The 18,375-nt window shown below is 42.4% G+C and overlaps 1 non-coding gene and 1 pseudogene across 1 annotated transcript; one reads left to right on the top strand and one right to left on the bottom strand.

Moving 5' to 3' along the window:
- Positions 1–7,929: 7,929 nt before the first annotated feature.
- On the bottom strand, positions 7,930–17,558 carry LOC149753633 (uncharacterized; annotated as a pseudogene).
- Positions 14,346–14,454, top strand: LOC148703694 (small nucleolar RNA R71). The gene has a single exon (XR_015982325.2). It is a non-coding gene; the product is annotated as a small nucleolar RNA R71 (small nucleolar RNA).
- Positions 17,559–18,375: the final 817 nt, after the last annotated feature.

The following is an 18,375-nucleotide window of genomic DNA, read 5'->3' on the forward strand; positions in this document are numbered from 1 at the left end:
TTGTATATAATTAAGATTATTAGGAGCGGGGAAGAATAAATGAAATGAAGGATGAGAGAATAAGCTCCAAGTATAGTAGCAAGCTATCAATAAATTTAGTTTATGATTATAAAGTTTGGGTTATATAGCTTTGAGTACGGGATCAAGGTTGACAGGGGCGAGGTCGGCTCGGCCTCGGGGCGAAGTCGGCTCGGCCTTCGGCAGGATCCGAGGTTAGGCTGGCCTGCTCGACTCTGAGGTCTGCTCGACAGAAATTGGGTAGTTCTAAGCTGAAGTAGGACGATCCATTTTGCCTCCCATCATTTGCTCCTCGACTTTCGAGTTCGAGTCGTTCTTTGGCTCGAGCGAAGGAAGTAGTTGTCGATCGTCTTGTGCTATAGCCAAATGTTTGTGAAGGTGTATGTGCCGAGTGGGGTGCACCTTTCGTATCATTGGAGCTAACGGTTTCAGGCCGAGCTTCCCGAGCCGAGCTTGGGTGGTTTAAGCTGCCACGTCATTCCAAGCAAAAGTGGTTGAGGGAGCTCTTCAATGTGTTGTGTGTGCACTCCCTTTTGAAGCGTTACCTGATAGTAAGATACATAGTCTTGCAAAGTCGATGAAGAGCTCACTGCTTCTGAGCTCATCCATTGATGCACTTTAGGCGTTGAGGTCAGACATTAGGTTTGCTTTGGACCTTTACGTGAAACCTGAGGTTGGGACTCCGTTTAACTTTCGCACTGCAGTTCACTAGGGTATCTTTTAGGTAGAAGGTCATTGTGAGTTTTGATGCCTTTTGACCTTTTTAGGCTTTAACTTGGGCGCTCGAACTAAGGTCGAGGCACCCTCAAATTTTTTTTGAGGTCGAGAGAGCCTCTTTGGCTTGCGATCGACGCAGCAGGGTGCCCCGAGCTCGGGCCGGGGCATATTGGATGTTCTTGCGGTCAAGAGAGTCTCTTCGACTCACGGTTGATACTGTAGGGCACCCCGAGCTCGGGTTGGGGCATCATTATTCCTGCGGTCGAGGGAGCCTCTTCGGCTCGCAATCGACACTGCAGGGCGCCCCGGGCCCGGGCTGGAGCATCATGTCTATGATCGAGGGAGCCTTTTCGGATCGCGGTCAAAACTACAGGGCACCCCAAGCTCGGGCCAGGGCGTCATTGCATCTTTGATGGCTTCCGCAGATTCCTTCGTGCACTTTCCTCATCGTGTAGTTGGCCTCTGAGGGACAAAGACATCTGAGGAGTGGTGATGTGAACATCTGATGGTATAGCTTGTCCCCATATATGAGGTACCGAATCGCTTGGCGCTCAATTCGTCGGGCTTCAAGCTTATTCGTAGGGAGGACTCCGTTTTGTAGGAAGTTAATAAGAGAGCCCATTCAACTCGGTTCGATTTTTTTGTACAGGACTGGTTCAGGATCTTCTATGCTTGGTGCCTTCAGGTACTCGAGGAAAGTGGTCATCCAGAGCTCGTCCGAACTAGATGTCGCTAGCTTTGACAGCAAGTCGGCTCTCACGTTCTCCGATTGAAAATGTGATATAAGTTGTTTAAAGTTGAAATGATGTCCCATACCTTTTAGAGGTATTTCATCATTGATAGCTCCCGAGCTTCGAAATCTCCCAAGACTTGGCTCATCACCAGTTGGGAGTCACTGAAGACCTTTAGGCAGCGGATGTTGAGCTCTTTCACCAACTTTAGCCCTCGATCTCCATGAGGATCTCGGCTCGGGTGGATGTGAGGAGAATTTATTTTCCGAACTTCTGGAGGGGGGACCTCGGACGAGCCGGGCTCTTGGGATGAGGAGGATTTTTCTCGCACCGGAGAGATCTGCTCCTTGGTTGGCCGCGCTCCTCATGGTGCTTCTTCTGCATCTAGGAAGGTCGTTCGGCTGCCTCCTGCCACGAGGCCATGGCTTCCTCAGCCTTGGCATACTTTCGAGCTCGGGCCAGCATCTCTACAAAGTTGGCAGGAAAGTTTTTTTCGATGAAGAAGAGAAACTTGTAGGACCGAGCACCAGTCTTCAACGCTGACATAGTGATGGTCTGGTCGAGATCGCGAACCTCTGATGTAGCCAAGGTGAAGGGATCAATATAGTATTTTAAAGATTCTTCCACTTTTTGTTTGATGTCAAGGAGAAAATCTGAGGTCCGACGCTGACACCGGCTAGCAACAAAATGAGTTACAAACTACCTGCCCAGCTGCTCAAAAGATAGAACCGAGCCAGGCCTTAGTCCGAAAAACCAAAGACGAGCTGCCTTGCAGAGAGTTGCCGGAAAGGCGCTGCAGAGTAGGGTGTATGTGGCCCCTTGGAGTGTCATGAGGGCTTTGTGTCTTTCCAAATAATCCAAGGGGTCGGACGAGCTATCATACGGCTCAATTTGCAGCATCTTGAACCTCAAGGGGATCGACTCGTCAATGATCCATCGAGGGAATGGGGACTTAGTTGTGAATTCGAGATCTACATCGCGCTTCGGGCCTTAGTCTCGGAGCGCCTGGATTTGTCGCTCCAACTCCTCGACTTTCCTGTCGAGCTCGCCGACGGGCGGGGCTCCTGTTGTAATGCGGCATGGGGTGGAACCCACCTCCGATGGTTGTTCCTGTGCTCGGGGCATCAGACTTCGGCGTAGGCTCTCAGGGTGATGGATGCGCGACAAATCCTCTTGGCTTAGGGATCGAGCTCGGTGGGAGCTTCGGTAGTGGCGACGCTCTCTTTCATTAGCCATTATGTGCTGCCTGGCAGGAGAATGGCATCGCAAGCATCGTCCTAAGGACTTGTGCCTACGAGGAGGGGGTGCAGGCTTGGCTCCTGCCTGCTGCAGGCCTTGAACGATCACGGTGAGTGTTTGGACTTACTGGACGAGCAAATTAAACTGCTTTGGCTGGACCTGAGGAGTTTGATCCGCCGGTGCCATAAGGGATGGGCTTTGGAGCGAGTTACCGGGAGTTGGTGCTCGACGCCTCGATGCATTAGAAGCTCCTCAACTCCTCAATCTTATGATCATGACTTAGGCCCTTCCTCTAGTGCCATATGTGGTTGAAATTTGGCCTGAGGGTGACCACGCCAGAGGAATCTGAGAAGCCGCCGGCCGAGACGGAGAAAGAGAGCCACCTCCTGTGCTCCGGTGTACCTGCACAAAGTCTTGACCGGAGATTCCGGCGAAGGCCCTCCGATGGCTAAGTTAGAGTTGATCCAGAGTTTTAAAAAAAAATTTGAGTGCTTTTCATGGCCCCCTTTAGGCCTTCCCCTACCTTCTTTTTATAGGATGAGGGTCTTGACCGTTACCTGAAGTCTGGGGCCGAGCTGTGATCAGCTGGCCATTAGCTAGAGGTGGCGTGAATCACGTAAATCAATCCCGCGGGCGAAAAATTCAGGAGATATCTTTCTAGATTTGTTTGAATATGGATTTTGAGGACCTGTGGGATCTTTGACGGGATCAAGGTTGACAGGGGCAAGGTCAGCTCGGCCTCAGGTAGAGGTCGGCTTGGCCTTCGGCGGGGTCTGAGGTCAGCTTGGCCTTTGGCTGAGGTCGGCTTGGTTTTCTGTAGAGTTCGAGGTCAGCCTGGCCTGCTTGGCTCTGAGGTCTGCTCAGCAGGAATTGGGTGGTTCCACGTTGGAGTAAGACGATCCATTTTGCCTCCCATCATAGACCACTACTACTCCTAGAACCTTTAGGAGAGAACTTCCAAGTGTTTATTTTTATTTTAGCTTTGTGGTGGTTGTTGGCTAAAATTTAATCGTAAAAGCCTTACTAGGAGAAATTTTAGCTTGATGTTGATTTGAATGGAAGCATGCGAGGACATGAATTAGTGCATGGATGACATATGGTCTAGGCTGTCCGAAGAAACGACATCACTTTAAGGGAGACATGGACTTCGGTAGTTTTCTCAAGCAGTTATTTACGGTTATCCCTTTTAAAAGGTACGCTCATGATCAATGGCATCTCCAACATTCCAATGATTATTCGGAATTTTTGTAGTTGCTTCCATAGAGGGAACTTTTATTCAGTTATTTCGGAATCCCCTATCTATTATTCCGTTATCCTTGTGTAATCAATGCTCGTAGTTTTTTTTTTTTTGCTAGAAGTAGTTTGTTTCACTTACCTGGGAGCTATTACTTCCCTTTTTGCTTAATTTCTTTATGTTATTTGCATTCTACTGGAAATTGTGAGGTTCTCTTACCAAGGCCAGTTCGAACCCTATCTCCTGATGGAACAAAATCATTGCTTGATCTAGCTTGCCAACATCCTAATTGACCATCATTTTTGTTTCCTAGAAATATACTACACGCGGTAGGACTTAGTAGGAAGAATGCCAAAGGAAAGCTCTAAGGTAATGGGCCAAGGTGAAACTTCCAAACAGAATGATCATATGGAGCCTATCGCTCCCTTATTTAATGAACATAAGAATCCCCTTTACCAGGACGATCTCGTGATTGTTGGATAAACATACTAAAGAAATAGCTTCTAACCCATAGAAGGAAGTCCTTCAATTACGAGGCCAAGAAAGGCCAAAAAATCTTGGCCTAGCCAAACTATAGCTAAAAATTCTGGCAATGGACCATTTAATGAAGTCCCAGTAAAGGAATATTGGCCATGTAGTTGCTAAAGCAAAGCAACCATTTCTTCAAGACATTTTGGATTCTCATGAGGCTTCTAGACGAGACTAGAGGGCCAATGAGAATTATGTGATTTGGTTTATAAAAGGAAGCACCAACTAAATAACTTGTGATGCAAAAATAAAACTGCTATCCCAAGTGCAGGAGAATCGCACAAGCAGTAAAACTCGGAAGTCCAAGGTCAAATCCTCAGGGAACGGTATATGTATTATTAGCGTAACTTCAGGTGTAATTTTCAGTTGATTTTTTTATAAATTAAAAGCAGAGAATACTAGGTGAATAAACAAAGTTCAATAAGATAGAGATGGTTAGGGATCCGGAATCCCCCTTGATAATATTACTCTCAACAAATAAACTCGGCGATTCTCGATTTAGGATCAAATAAATAAAATAGTTCTAATCATGAAATATATCGTTTGAATACATGAACTCAATGTTTAAGCATTCATCGTGTCAATTATGTCTACGACAAATCAAATATCAGAGCAATCCATGCATCAATAAATATAAAACATGATGAATCTATCTAATAAATAAATGAGAGAGAATCAGAACATATGAAAAGATGTAACTCAATTAAAACCAAGGTTCAGAGTTTACTTCAAGAGAGTAACAAGTCAAGGGTCCTCCCATCACCCTTAACCAAAGGGATTAGCCTCCCATTACAATAGCAGCCTCCCTTTTTTTTATTATTTTTTTTCTTTTCCTTTCTCTCCTTTGAAAACAGAGTCTCCTTCTCTGTTTTTCCGAATGAGAGCTCCCCGTTTTTGTGTGGGAATGAAGGACAACCTCCCAGCCGACCCCTCCCCTGTTTTATACAATGAAAACCTCCCCAAAAACAAGATTTCCTCACAAATTAAAACCAAAATTTCCAAACTAAAGATGCTGGAATTTTGCTGGGAGGAGGAGGTCGTCCGGGATGCCCATCTCAGCTGGCCGCGGGATGCCCGGTCGCCGGATCCGGCTGTGACGTTGGGAGAGTGCTTGGATTGCGGAAGAGGCGTGAGGAGGAGCGGACGCTGGCTGAAGATGGTAACGGAAGATCAAATCACGGATCCGGGAGGTGATCTTGGGCACTGTCTTCGGAAGTTGGCCACACGGAATGGATGCATCGTTGGAGGAATGGGTGCTGATCTCGGCTGAGACGAGGACTCCGGAAGAAGGAATGGGATCGCGGACGCTGTGGAAGAGGCGGACGGCACGGTCGGCTGGGTGTTCTGGGATGCAGACGCAGCAACGGAAGCTTGTAGGGGATTTGATGCGGGTCCGGAAGAAGGGGATCACGGGCTCGAATGCTGTGGAGATGATCGCGAGCGGAAGAAGGGGGCGTTGATTGCGGGTGCTTCACGGAAGAACGGAGGAGGCGGACGGCTGGGACTCGCAAAGGAGCTGATCGTGGAGATAGGAGCTGGTGATGCGGACGTGGGAGATGCATGGAAGGAAGGAGCGTGGACTCGGAAGCGAGAACCCGGAAGAGGTGGATGCTCTGGGAGGTGATCGCGGGCAGAAGGGCTTGGGCGGACGGCTGGGACTCGGATGGAGCTGGGAGATCCAATTGCAGATCTTCTTGGCTTGATGAATCTAAGCCCTTGGATGTTTCATTTTGCATTGCCTCCAAATGGCTGCCATATGTCCCTCGGGTGCAAGTGTGCTTGACCAGGTTCAATTCTGTTCCAGTGTAATCAGGCTTGAAGTCGACCAAATGCACATTTAAACTCTGATTTACGATAATCTGTGCCAAATAAAATATAAAATTAATGCAGCCCTTTTATCATTATTTGTTTGCAATAATATTAATTTAAGCAACGTGTAGAACGCACTTTTGTGCTCTCATCACACCCCCCAACTAGCTTATTGCTAGTTTCTAGTAATTAACGAGCAAACGATAATGAGGACACAAAAGATGCGGTCTAACCTATGACTTTTTATTGAAACTAAAGATACAAAACTAAGATACGTACCCACTTTCATAGGGCATCACGATTGCACTTAGCTCGTGCAACAAGCCGTTAAACCCCTAGGTTACCCTAGTGGACGAGTGTTGTCTCGTGAGGGTTTGTAGAGATGTTACCCACAAACATCATGAATGATATGACATGAGGTCCTAAATTCTAGGCTAATACCCATGTAATTAATATATATTTTCAAGCATGGCAACTGTCAAAGCAAGGGGAATACTAAAGTGTAGTGTGCATAAACAGAATAACTTTCTTAGAGCACTAATACCTCCACCACAACATGGTACTGCTTGAATTTTTAGGTGCACTACTCAAGTTTACAAGTGTTTACTACAGTTTATTAGAGCATGATCCATCAAATTTTCAGAATATCTCATGTTGTCTAAATTTGTCAAAAATGGTTCGCATATAAAGAAGGAGCTATCAAACCCAGCCAAACATCCAAAGTACACAGAGTTCCAAATTAATGGAGTCAAACCAGCCATTACCACATGTCACTAGGTTCAGTCCAACCAACCTTATTCATCCTTATTTTTATTTTTAAACAAATATGACGATTACAATAGTCCAACCCCCTTAGGCTCTAGTAAGGTCCATGTAGCGAGTTTTCGGCCAATGACTCCTGATCCAGTTGGCTCAAGGCATTAGGTGGAACACCCCTCAGGCTTAATTACTCGAACCAGACTACGCCACGAGGTCAGACTTGTCATCTTCTTTCTTTTTTCTTATTTTTTTTATTTTTTTAATCAAAAGAGTAGGTAAACTGAACCATATAACGTGACTACATCGAAACTATAGGTCAACCAAGGTTGGAACATAAGGCACTTAGGTGATCTAGCCGGGGTATTCAACCTCTATCTTTATGTGAAAACCAAATCATGAACCTTATAGTACGGACAAGGATACTCGTACTTCTTTTACAGATACGGCTTAATAAAAATGAATTAAACAAATATGAACTCCTGAGGCCTTCCTATAATCATTAAGTACATGTGCGGGGATCTAATAATAGGTCTCTGATCAGTCATAATGTGCATATGTTCCTTGCGTTAATGGTTGCACAAACTCAATATAAAAATACATATGCATTTGCTTAGAAAAGAAGGTAATAGAATAAATCAAATGCAAAAACAAGTTTCTTTTTTTTTTTTTTTGCAAAATATTTCTCTCCCCCCAACTTAAACATTGCATTGTCCTTAATGTAATAGATACAAGAAAACTATATATGAAAGACAGTGGAGAAAATAATACTGGAGAGAAGAGGAATACCTTGAGCTGTTGATATCTAGAAAATAAGACCTACAAAATAAGAAGAAAACTAGAAATAAAAGAAAATAATAATTCTAACTAATATACACAAATCTTTTGCCGTCTGGTTTAGTTATAAAAAGGTTCCCCCAAGAAAAAGGAGTCCTCTTTATCTGAAAAATTCTCAAGAAAAGGTTTTAACCTGTATCCATTTACCTTAAAAATTCTACCATCCCGTGGATTCTCAATCTCAACCGTCCCATGTAGAAAAATAGTTTTTATAATGTAAGGACCTGTCCATCTTGATCGCAACTTACCAAGAAACAGATGTAAGCGGGAATCATATAAAAGAACTTTTTGCAAAGGTTCAAAAGATTTTTTCAAAATTGATTTATCATGTAAGATCTTCATTTGTTCTTTGCAAATTTTAGCATTGTCATAAGCATCTCTGCGAATCTCATTAAGCTCGTTCAATTGCAATTTTCTAGCTGGACCAGCATCATGTAAATCAAAATTCAATTTTCTAATTGCCCAATACGATTTATGCTCTATTTTTACAGGCAGATGACATACTGTTTCGTAGACTAGCCGGTAGAAAAATTGAACCAAATCATGAACCTTATAGTACGGACAAGGATACTCGTACTTCTTTTACAGATACGGCTTAATAAAAATGTATTAAACAAATATGAACTCCTGAGGCCTTCCTATAATCATTAAGTACATGTGCGGGGATCTAATAATAGGTCTCTGATCAGTCATAATGTGCATATGTTCCTTGCCTTAATGGTTGCACAAACTCAATATGAAAATACATGTGCATTTGCTTAGAAAAGAAGGTAATAGAATAAATCAAATGCAAAAACAAGTTTCTTTTTTTTTTTTTTGCAAAATATTTCTCTCCCCCCAACTTAAACATTGCATTGTCCTCAATGTAATAGATACAAGAAAACTATATATGAAAGACAGTGGAGAAAATAATACTGGAGAGAAGAGGAATACCTTGAGCTGTTGATATCTAGAAAATAAGACCTACAAAATAAGAAGAAAACTAGAAATAAAAGAAAATAATAATTCTAACTAATATACACATACCTTTTGCCGTCTGGTTCAGTTATAAAAAGGTTCCCCCAAGAAAAAGGAGTCCTCTTTATCTGAAAAATTCTCAAGAAAAGGTTTTAACCTGTATCCATTTACCTTAAAAATTCTACCATCCCGTGGATTCTCAATCTCAACCGTCCCATGTAGAAAAATAGTTTTTATAATGTAAGGACCTGTCCATCTTGATCGCAACTTACCAAGAAACAGATGTAAGCGGGAATCATATAAAAGAACTTTTTGCAAAGGTTCAAAAGATTTTTTTCAAAATTGATTTATCATTTAAGATCTTCATTTGTTCTTTGCAAATTTTAGCATTGTCATAAGCATCTCTGCGAATCTCATTAAGCTCGTTCAATTGCAATTTTCTAGCTGGACCGGCATCATGTAAATCAAAATTCAATTTTCTAATTGCCCAATACGATTTATGCTCTATTTCTACAGGCAGATGACATACTTTTTCGTAGACTAGCCGGTAGGGAGACATGCCAAAAATGGTTTTGTATGCAGTATGATAAGCCCATAATGCATCTGATAGTTTCAAGGACCAATCTTTCCGTGATGGGTTCACTGTTTTCTCTAAAATACGCTTGATCTCCCTATTGGCTAACTCTACCTGGCCACTAGTTTGCGGATGATATGGGGTAGCAACTCTATGGGTGACACCATACTTTTTCAATAAGATCTCGAAAGGCTTATTACAAAAGTGTTTTCCACCGTCACTAATTATAACCTTAGGCATCCCAAATCGTGAAAAAAATATTTTCTTTTAAAAACTTCAGGACAGGTTTGTGATTATTGGTCCTACAAGCGACAGCTTCTACCCATTTGGACACATACTCGATACCGACTAAAATGTACTCATATCCAAAAGACGGTGGGAATGGGCCCATAAAATCGATTCCCCAACAATCGAAAATTTCGATAATAGTAATGGGTTGAAGAGGCATCATTTGCCTACGAGTTAGACTTCCAATACATTGACATGAATCACATGTCCTGCAGAACGCGTGGGCATCTTTGAACATAGTAGGCCAATAAAAACCACATTGCAAGACCTTTGCAGCGGTTTTCTTAGAAGCAAAGTGTCCACCACAAGCATCAGATGGCAGAAAGAGAGTACGCTTTGTATATCATGATCTGGTATGCATCGTCTAAAGATTTGATCGTTGCAATATTTAAATAAATAGGGTTCGTCATAGTAATAATTCTTTACTTCGCGCAAGATAATTTTTCTATCTGTCGACCCCCAATGCTCCGGAATCCAGTTTGTAGCAAGAAAATTTACAATGTCAGCGTACCATGGCACAGTGGAGAGTGCAAACAACTGCTCTTCAGGAAATGAGTCCTTGATAGGAAACTGTGGTGCCGAATCATTAAAAACTAATCGTGATAAATGGTCAGCTACCACATTCTCTACTCCTTTTTTATCTTTAATAGTGATGTCAAATTCTTGGAGTAGAAGTATCCATCGTATTAAGCGTGGTTTGGCCTCTTTCTTATCCAACAAATATTTTAGTGTCGCATGGTCCGTGAAGATAACAATAGGAGCACCAAGGATATAAGAGCGAAATTTATCTAAGGCAAATACTACTGCAAACAATTCCTTCTCGGTGGTAGTATAATTCATTTGAGCATCGTTTAAGGTTTTGCTTGCATAGTAAATGACATATGGCTTATTATCCTTGCGTTGTTCTAGGACAGCTCCTATCGCATAGTCGCTAGCATCGCACATAATCTCAAAAGGTAATGACCAATCAGGTGGTCGCACGATGGGTGCAGTGCTAAGCATAAATTTCAACTTTTCAAATGCCTCTTGACAGGTTTCAATCCAATTGAACGGTGTATCAAGGGATAGGAGGTTACATAACGGTCGAGCTATGATACTAAAGTCCTTGATGAACCTCCTATAAAATCCGGCGTGACCCAGAAATGATCGAACATCTCTAACCATCTTGGGTGCAGGTAGCTTAGCAATTAAATCGATCTTAGCTCTATCTATTTCCATGCCCTTCGATGAAACAATATGTCCTAAGACAATTCCCTTTGGCACCATGAAGTGGCATTTCTTCCAATTTAGTATCAAATTCTTTTCCATACATCGAGCTAAGACTGCTTGTAAATGTGACAGGCAATCATCAAATGTGTCGCCAAAAATGGAGAAGTCGTCCATGAACACTTCCAAAAATTTCTCGTTCATATCTTCAAAAATGTTGAGCATGCATCTTTGGAATGTTGCAGGTGCATTACACAACCCAAATGGCATTCATCGGAAAGCAAATGTGCCAAAAGGACAAGTGAAGGTAGTCTTTTCTCGGTCTTCTGGTGAAATCTCAATTTGATAATATCCCGAATAGCCATCGAGAAAACAATAGAAATCATGCCCTGCAACTCTCTCCAACACTTGGTCTAGGAAGGGTAGAGGAAAGTGATCCTTTCGTGTGACCAAATTCAGCTTTCGGTAGTCAACACACATGCGCCCACTCGTCGGAACACGAGTTGGAACTAGTTCACCTTGTTCATTTTCTACTACCGTCAAACCCGACTTTTTAGGAACGACTTGAGTTGGGCTTACCTACTTGCTGTCAAAAATTGGGTAAATAATACCCACATCAAGCAACTTGAGGACTTCCGTCTTAGCCACATCCCTCATCGTAGGATTCAACCTGCGCTGCATTTGCCTTGTGGTTTTGGCATTGTCCTCTAAATATATCCGGTGCGTGCAAATTAATGGGCTAATCCCCTTCAAGTCGGCAATAGACCATCCTAAAGCTCCTTTATGATTTTTTAGAACACCAAGTAATTTTCTTTCTTGGTCATGATTAAGATCAGACGAGATAATTATAGGGTAAGTGTCCTCGGGTCTAAGAAAGGCATACATGAGTTCATTCGGTAAAGGTTTTAACTCGAGCTTAGGCACTTGCTCATGGGATGGTACTATCTTTGCTTCTCGAGGTGGCAACTGTTCAAATTTTTCTACTTTTGGTCTCCACCCATTGATCATCATGGCGTTCGAAAAATTCATACTAGGTTTGACCAACAAATCATCTTCATTGGTGCCATTAGAACACCAATCAATTAAACTATCGCCGGATGGATCGTTAAATGCTTTAGCTAACAAATATTCCTCCACGATGGTTTTAACCCAATCAACCTCCTTATTCTCTTCGTGATCATTGGGTTGCTTGCAAACATTAAAAATGTTAAGTTCCAGGGTCATGTTACCAAAAGAAAGCTTCATGACGCCATTCCTATAATTAATCAATGCATTAGAAGTTGCAAGGAATGGACGTCCTAAAATGACCAGAATCTGAGACTGTGAGTTCGAAGCCGGATGTGTGTCCAATACGATAAAATCAACAGAAAAATAGAACTTGTCTACTTGGACCAATACATTCTCGATAATCCCCCTTGGAATTTTAACTGACCTGTCAGCTAATTACAGAGTGACGGAGGTTGGCTTCAACTCACCTAGACCAAGTTGCTCATATACAGAATATGGCAACAAATTCACACTTGCCTCTAAATCTAACAATGCTCGCTCTATCCTAAAGTTGCCTATGATGCATGAGATGGTTGGGCAACCTGGATCCTTAAATTTAGGGAGAATGTTGTGCTGCAAAATAGCACTCACATTTTCAGTTAAAAATGCCTTCTTCTTAACATTTAATCGACGCTTGACAGTACACAAGTCCTTCAAAAATTTGGCATATGAGGGTACTTGTTTGATTGCATCAAGAAGAGGTATGTTGATCTTTACTTACTTAAAAAGCTCAAGAATTTCAGAATTAGGTTCGAGCTTTTGCAATGGCTTTAACCGTTGTGGAAAAGGTGGAGGAAAAGGACATTCAACTTTCTCGGTAGAAGTTAGGACCTCAACTTCTTCTTTGTCCCTTTCATCGACTTTGGGAGCATTAGATTTAGAAGTGATCTGCGGTCTCAATGGGACGGTCTGATCAATGACTTTCTCATTACGCAAAGTCATGATGCTCTTTGCATGTTCTGTATGCGAACTAGAAGGAGCCGTATTATTACTACCGTGCACTTGTGGGTTAGGTTGGGGTTGAGCTGGAAGCTTACCCTTCTCTTAGGTACTTAGGACAGTAATCAACATTGACAATTGGTTCCTTATATCTTCAAAATTTCGAGTATTTTGAGCATTGATATTCACTTGACCTTGTAGAAAAGTTTGTATAGATTGCAAGGTATCCTCGATATTCGGCTTCTGAGAGGGTGGTGATGCAAAAGTAGGATATGCAGGTGGAGGAGCTGAATGGTGTGACTGTTGAGGATGATCATTTCTCCATCTAAAATTTGGATGATTCTTCCAACTAGGGTTATAGGTATTCGAGTATGGATCGTTATAAGGCTTTTGGTAAGAGTTCATACCATTTGCTTGATCGTGCAAGACTTCTTTGAATGCCGGTATGGTGGGGCAATCTGTAGTGGTATGACCCAACATATCGCAGATACCACAACATTCATTTCTAAGCTCTATAGTTTTGACAGGCTCAACCTTCCTAAGCTCAATTTCTTCTACCTTCCTAGTGAGGGTTGCCTGTTGGCGGAGGCCTGAGGGGCTGAGTCAACGTTGGCGGAGGCCTGGAGGGCCGAGTCAGTCCTGCCGCCTGCCAACGTGGATGCGCTGGAGGAGTAGGGTGGGTTATACCAGTAGGGGGTCCCTGAACCCACTGGCGAGGCCCTGTCGGAGTCCGGAGTTGGGCGAGGCTTGGTCGGAGTCGACTCGTGGCGCTATGGGCCCCTGCGCTAGTTTAAGGAAATAAAGTTGCGCCTTCACTAACACCTGCGGGTTTTGGTGTAATGGTAGCGCTTGATCCTGAAAATTGGTATCAGAGCCATAGGTCTCGAGTTCGAAACCCAGGCATCACGTTGGGGGGGGGGATTGTTGGCGGAGGCCTGAGGGGCCGAGTCAACGTTGGCGGAGGCCTGGAGGGCCGAGTCAGTCCTGCCGCCTGCCAACGTGGATGCGCTGGAGGAGTAGGGTGGGTTATACCACTAGGGGGTCCCTGAACCTACTGGCGAGGCCCTGTCGGAGTCCGGAGTTGGGCGAGGCTTGGTCGGAGTCGACTCGTGGCGCTATGGGCCCCTGCGCTAGTTTAAGGAAATAAAGTTGCGCCTTCACTAACACCTGCGGGTTTTGGTGTAATGGTAGCGCTTGATCCTGACAATTCATTTTAGCATGAAGATCATCCTTAGTTCTGAGGTTGTAAAGGCCTTCCTGTACAGAGCTAGTAGGCTTAGGTAAAGATTTATTGTTTCTATCCCCGTTATCCCAAAGTTGGGCAGTCTCAGCAAGGGAATCCAAATACTCCCATGCTTCATCAGGTTGTTTTTCTAAAAATCTACCATTGCACATGGTCTCTACAAACTGTTTCAACTGTTGAGATAAACCTTCATAAAAGAAGCTAATGGTTCTCCAAGTTTCGAACCCGTGATGAGGGCATGAGAGAAGAAGGTCTTTAAATCTTTTCCAATATTCATAAAATGTTTCATTATCTTTTTGTTGGAAATTGCTGATATGTCTTTTCAAAAAGTTGGTCCTTTGTGTGGGAAAGAACTTCTTTAAAAATTCTCTCTGCATATCTTGCCAAGTTCTTATTGATCTAGGTTGCAAGGAGTTTAGCCATGTTTTGGCCTTATCCTTTAGAGAGAAAGGGAACAATGTCAGCTTGAGGACATCCTCGGTAACGTTTGGCACTCTAAATGTAATGCTCAATTCTTCAAAATCCTTTAAATGAAGATACGGACTCTCGGACTCTAACTCGTGAAACTTGGGCAACAATTGGATTACCCCTGGTTTGATGTCAAAATGTCCTACATTATCAGGAAAAATTATGCATGAAGGCTGACTAGTCCTAGCCGGTTGTAAGTATTGTCTTAGAGTCATAACATGAGATTCTCGTTCTCGATTGTGGTGACTCCCTGCATCTTCATTTAAATCAGCCATCTCACAAGGTGTGAGATACTGCGAAGGAATTTCAGGGATGTGTCCTAAGGGATGATCTAAAGTTGTACGACTTAATCGACCGGTGTTGTCCCTATTCCGCTTTAGCATGCAAAATATTTCCCTCTCTTTTTTTTTCTTTTTTTTTTAAATATAAGTACCAACTAAAGATACCCTAAAACGAAAATCTATTCACAATCAAACATGCAACAAAACATTACACCTCAATTCCTAATGTTTTTCTTAAATTTCTAGACAGCTCCTAACTGGTTTGAAGTGGACACCTAAGCCTCCAATCCGGTCTAGTAACCTAGTCGACCAGATAAGCTCCCAGATAAATGGAGGGGTCACGATGCGTTTAGCAAGGGTCCCACTTAAAACCCACTTTTCTCGAACAGAGACTGTCTCCCTTAGAGGGACAAAGCTTGCCTAGACATCGACTGGGCCATAGAGCGAAATTGGTGCAACTTTTGGTGGTCTTCGTCCTATTGAGCTCGAATGTCCTTAGGGGCCAACGTCAAGTTGATTTTAGTTAAGCTTAGGATATTTATGCACTGGGGTGATTTTTGGGCTAAGGACGAGTAATGAAATCCCGACCTTATCTTTTTTAATGGGTTCGGCCCTTAGAATATTTTATGCTGATGCCTTATACTATATGCAACAATCAAGAGATTTTTTTTTTTAATATTTTATGACATGACATTAAATTTCATTGAATAGGTGATCAAGCAAATTATTTATTTATTTATTTATTTTAAATTTTATGAGTTGAAGTTTGAAATTTGAATTCTGAAATTTGAAATTTTAGGTTTTCTCTTCTTCTTTTTTAATTTTTGAATAATCACCCTTGATCTTCTCTTAAAGTTTTTTTTTTATTGATTTTCAATTAGCAACAAGAGTTAATGAGATATAATAACAATAAAATTCTGATTCTAAAAAAAAAATAAATGCAGAAAATTTAAAATAGAAAGCAGTAAGGTTTCGTATTAATCTAATGGTCTTAAAAGTCTCAGAATGTCAATCAGAGTTTGATACAGACTGTCTAGGGAATTAAAAATAGTAGTAAAGATTTAATTTTTTTTAAAAAAAAATACTAACTACTAAGGTAAAATTGAAATCTAAAATTATACTAATAACTCAGCCGTCCTCCGGCAACGGCACCAAAAACTTGATGCAAAAATAAAACTGCTATCCCAAGTGCAGAAGAATCGCACAAACAGTAAAACTCGGAAGTTCGAGGTCGAATCCTCAGGAAACGGTATATGTATTATTAGCGTAACTTCAGGTGTAATTTTCAGTTGATTTTTTTAGAAATTAAAAGCAGAGAATACTAGGTGAATAAACAAAGTTCAATAAGATAGAGATGGTTAGGGATCCGGAATCCCTCTTGATAATATTACTCTCAACAAATAAACTCGGCGATTCTCGATCTAGGATCAAATAAATAAAATAGTTCTAATCATGAAATATATCGTTTGAATACATGAACTCAATGTTTAAGCATTCATCGTGTCAATTATGTCTACGACAAATCAAACATCAGAGCAATCCATACATCAATAAATATAAAACATGATGAATCTATCTAATAAATAAATAAGAGAGAAACAGAACATATGAAAAGATGTAACTCAATTAAAACTAAGGTTCAGAGTTTACTTTAAGAGAGTAACAAGTTAAGGGTCCTCCCATCACCCTTAACCAAAGGGATTAGCCTCCCATTACAATAGCAGCCTCCCTTTTTTTTATTATTTTTTTTTCTTTTCCTTTCTCTCCTTTGAAAACAGAGTCTCCTTCTCTGTTTTTCCGAATGAGAGCTTCCCGTTTTTGTGTGGGAATGAAGGACAACCTCCCAGCCGACCCCTCCCCTGTTTTATACGATGAAAACCTCCCCAAAAACAAGATTTCCTCACAAATTAAAACCAAAATTTCCAAACTAAAGATGCTGGAATTTTGCTGGGAGGAGGAGGTCGTCCGGGATGCCCATCTCAGCTGGCCGCAGGATGCCCGGTCGCCAGATCCGGCTGTGACATCGGGAGAGTGCTTGGATTGCGGAAGAGGCGTGAGGAGGAGCGGACGCTGGCTAAAGATGGGAACGGAAGATCAAATCACGGATCCGGGAGGTGATCTTGGGCGCTGTCTTCGGAAGTTGGCCACACGGAATGGATGCATCGTTGGAGGAATGGGCGCTGATCTCGACTGAGACGAGGACTCCGGAAGAAGGAATGGGATCGCGGACGCTGTGGAAGAGGCGGACGGCACGGTCGGCTGGGTGTTCTAGGATGCAGATGCGGCAACGGAAGCTTGTAGGGGATTTGATGCGGGTCCGGAAGAAGGGGATCACGGGCTCGAACGCTGTGGAGGTGATCGCGGGCGGAAGAAGGGAGTGTTGATTGCGGGTGCTTCGCGGAAGAACGGAGGAGGCGGATGGCTGGGACTCGGATGGACAAAGGAGCTGATCGTGGAGATAGGAGCTGGTGATGCGGACGTGGGAGATGCGCGGAAGGAAGGAGCGTGGACTCGAAAGCAAGAACCCGGAAGAGGTGGATGCTCTGGGAGGTGATCGCGGGCGGAAGGGCTCGGGCGGACGGCTGGGACTCGGATGGAGCTGGGAGATCCAATTGCAGATCTTCTTGGCTTGATGAATCTAAGCCTTTGGATGTTTCATTACGCATTGCCTCCAGATGGCTGCCATGTGTCCCTCGGGTGCAAGTGTGCTTGACCAGGTTCAATTCTGTTCCAGTGTAATCAGGCTTGAAGTCGACCAAATGCACATTTAAACTCTGATTTACGATAATCTGTGCCAAATAAAATATAAAATTAATGCATCCCTTTTATCATTATTTGTTAGTAATAATATTAATTTAAGCAACGTGTAGAACGCACTTTTGTGCTCTCATCAACTTGTACTTCTCAAAATCGGCTTTTGAAATCAATAGAAATGATATATGGATTATGTTTGATCGAATCAAATATAGTAAAAATAACATGACCCTTGCTAAGATTAGTTAGAGTTTGGTTATAAAGACCTTGAAATCTAATATCCAAGATATCATGATTGTCGCAGCAAAGTTGCGACAGACCAAAGTATTAAAAGATATTTTGGTCAGTGCCTGGCCGAAACCAAAGAGTATTGGTCATGGAGAGATTCAAGGTGTCACTAGTGAGATGGCAAATCCGTGCCGATAATATTTCGTAATCATTCCTAAGAGCGGAGGGTAAAAATATGACGGCCTCATAATGTCTACTCATATATATATATATATGTATATATATTGATAACCTACTCTTTGTTATGGTAGGTTATCAATTTATCTATTTTTTATTGGACAAAAAATTTTCTTATTTTTTGTAACTTTTAAGATGCTTTATACCTTTTTACAATCTCACATTAACTCATTTTCTCAACCTCAGCTCTCTCCCTATTTTACTACTTTATTCATATTTTGAATATGTGACACCTGTACCACAACAAAACAATTTTACTACTGCCCACAATAAAGGTTTCGGCC

This window comes from Phoenix dactylifera, chromosome 4 (assembly GCF_051530095.1).
Source record: "Phoenix dactylifera cultivar Ajwa chromosome 4, Ajwa_hap1_PhDact_Kaust_v1.1, whole genome shotgun sequence".
NCBI classification, from domain to species: domain Eukaryota; kingdom Viridiplantae; phylum Streptophyta; class Magnoliopsida; order Arecales; family Arecaceae; genus Phoenix; species Phoenix dactylifera.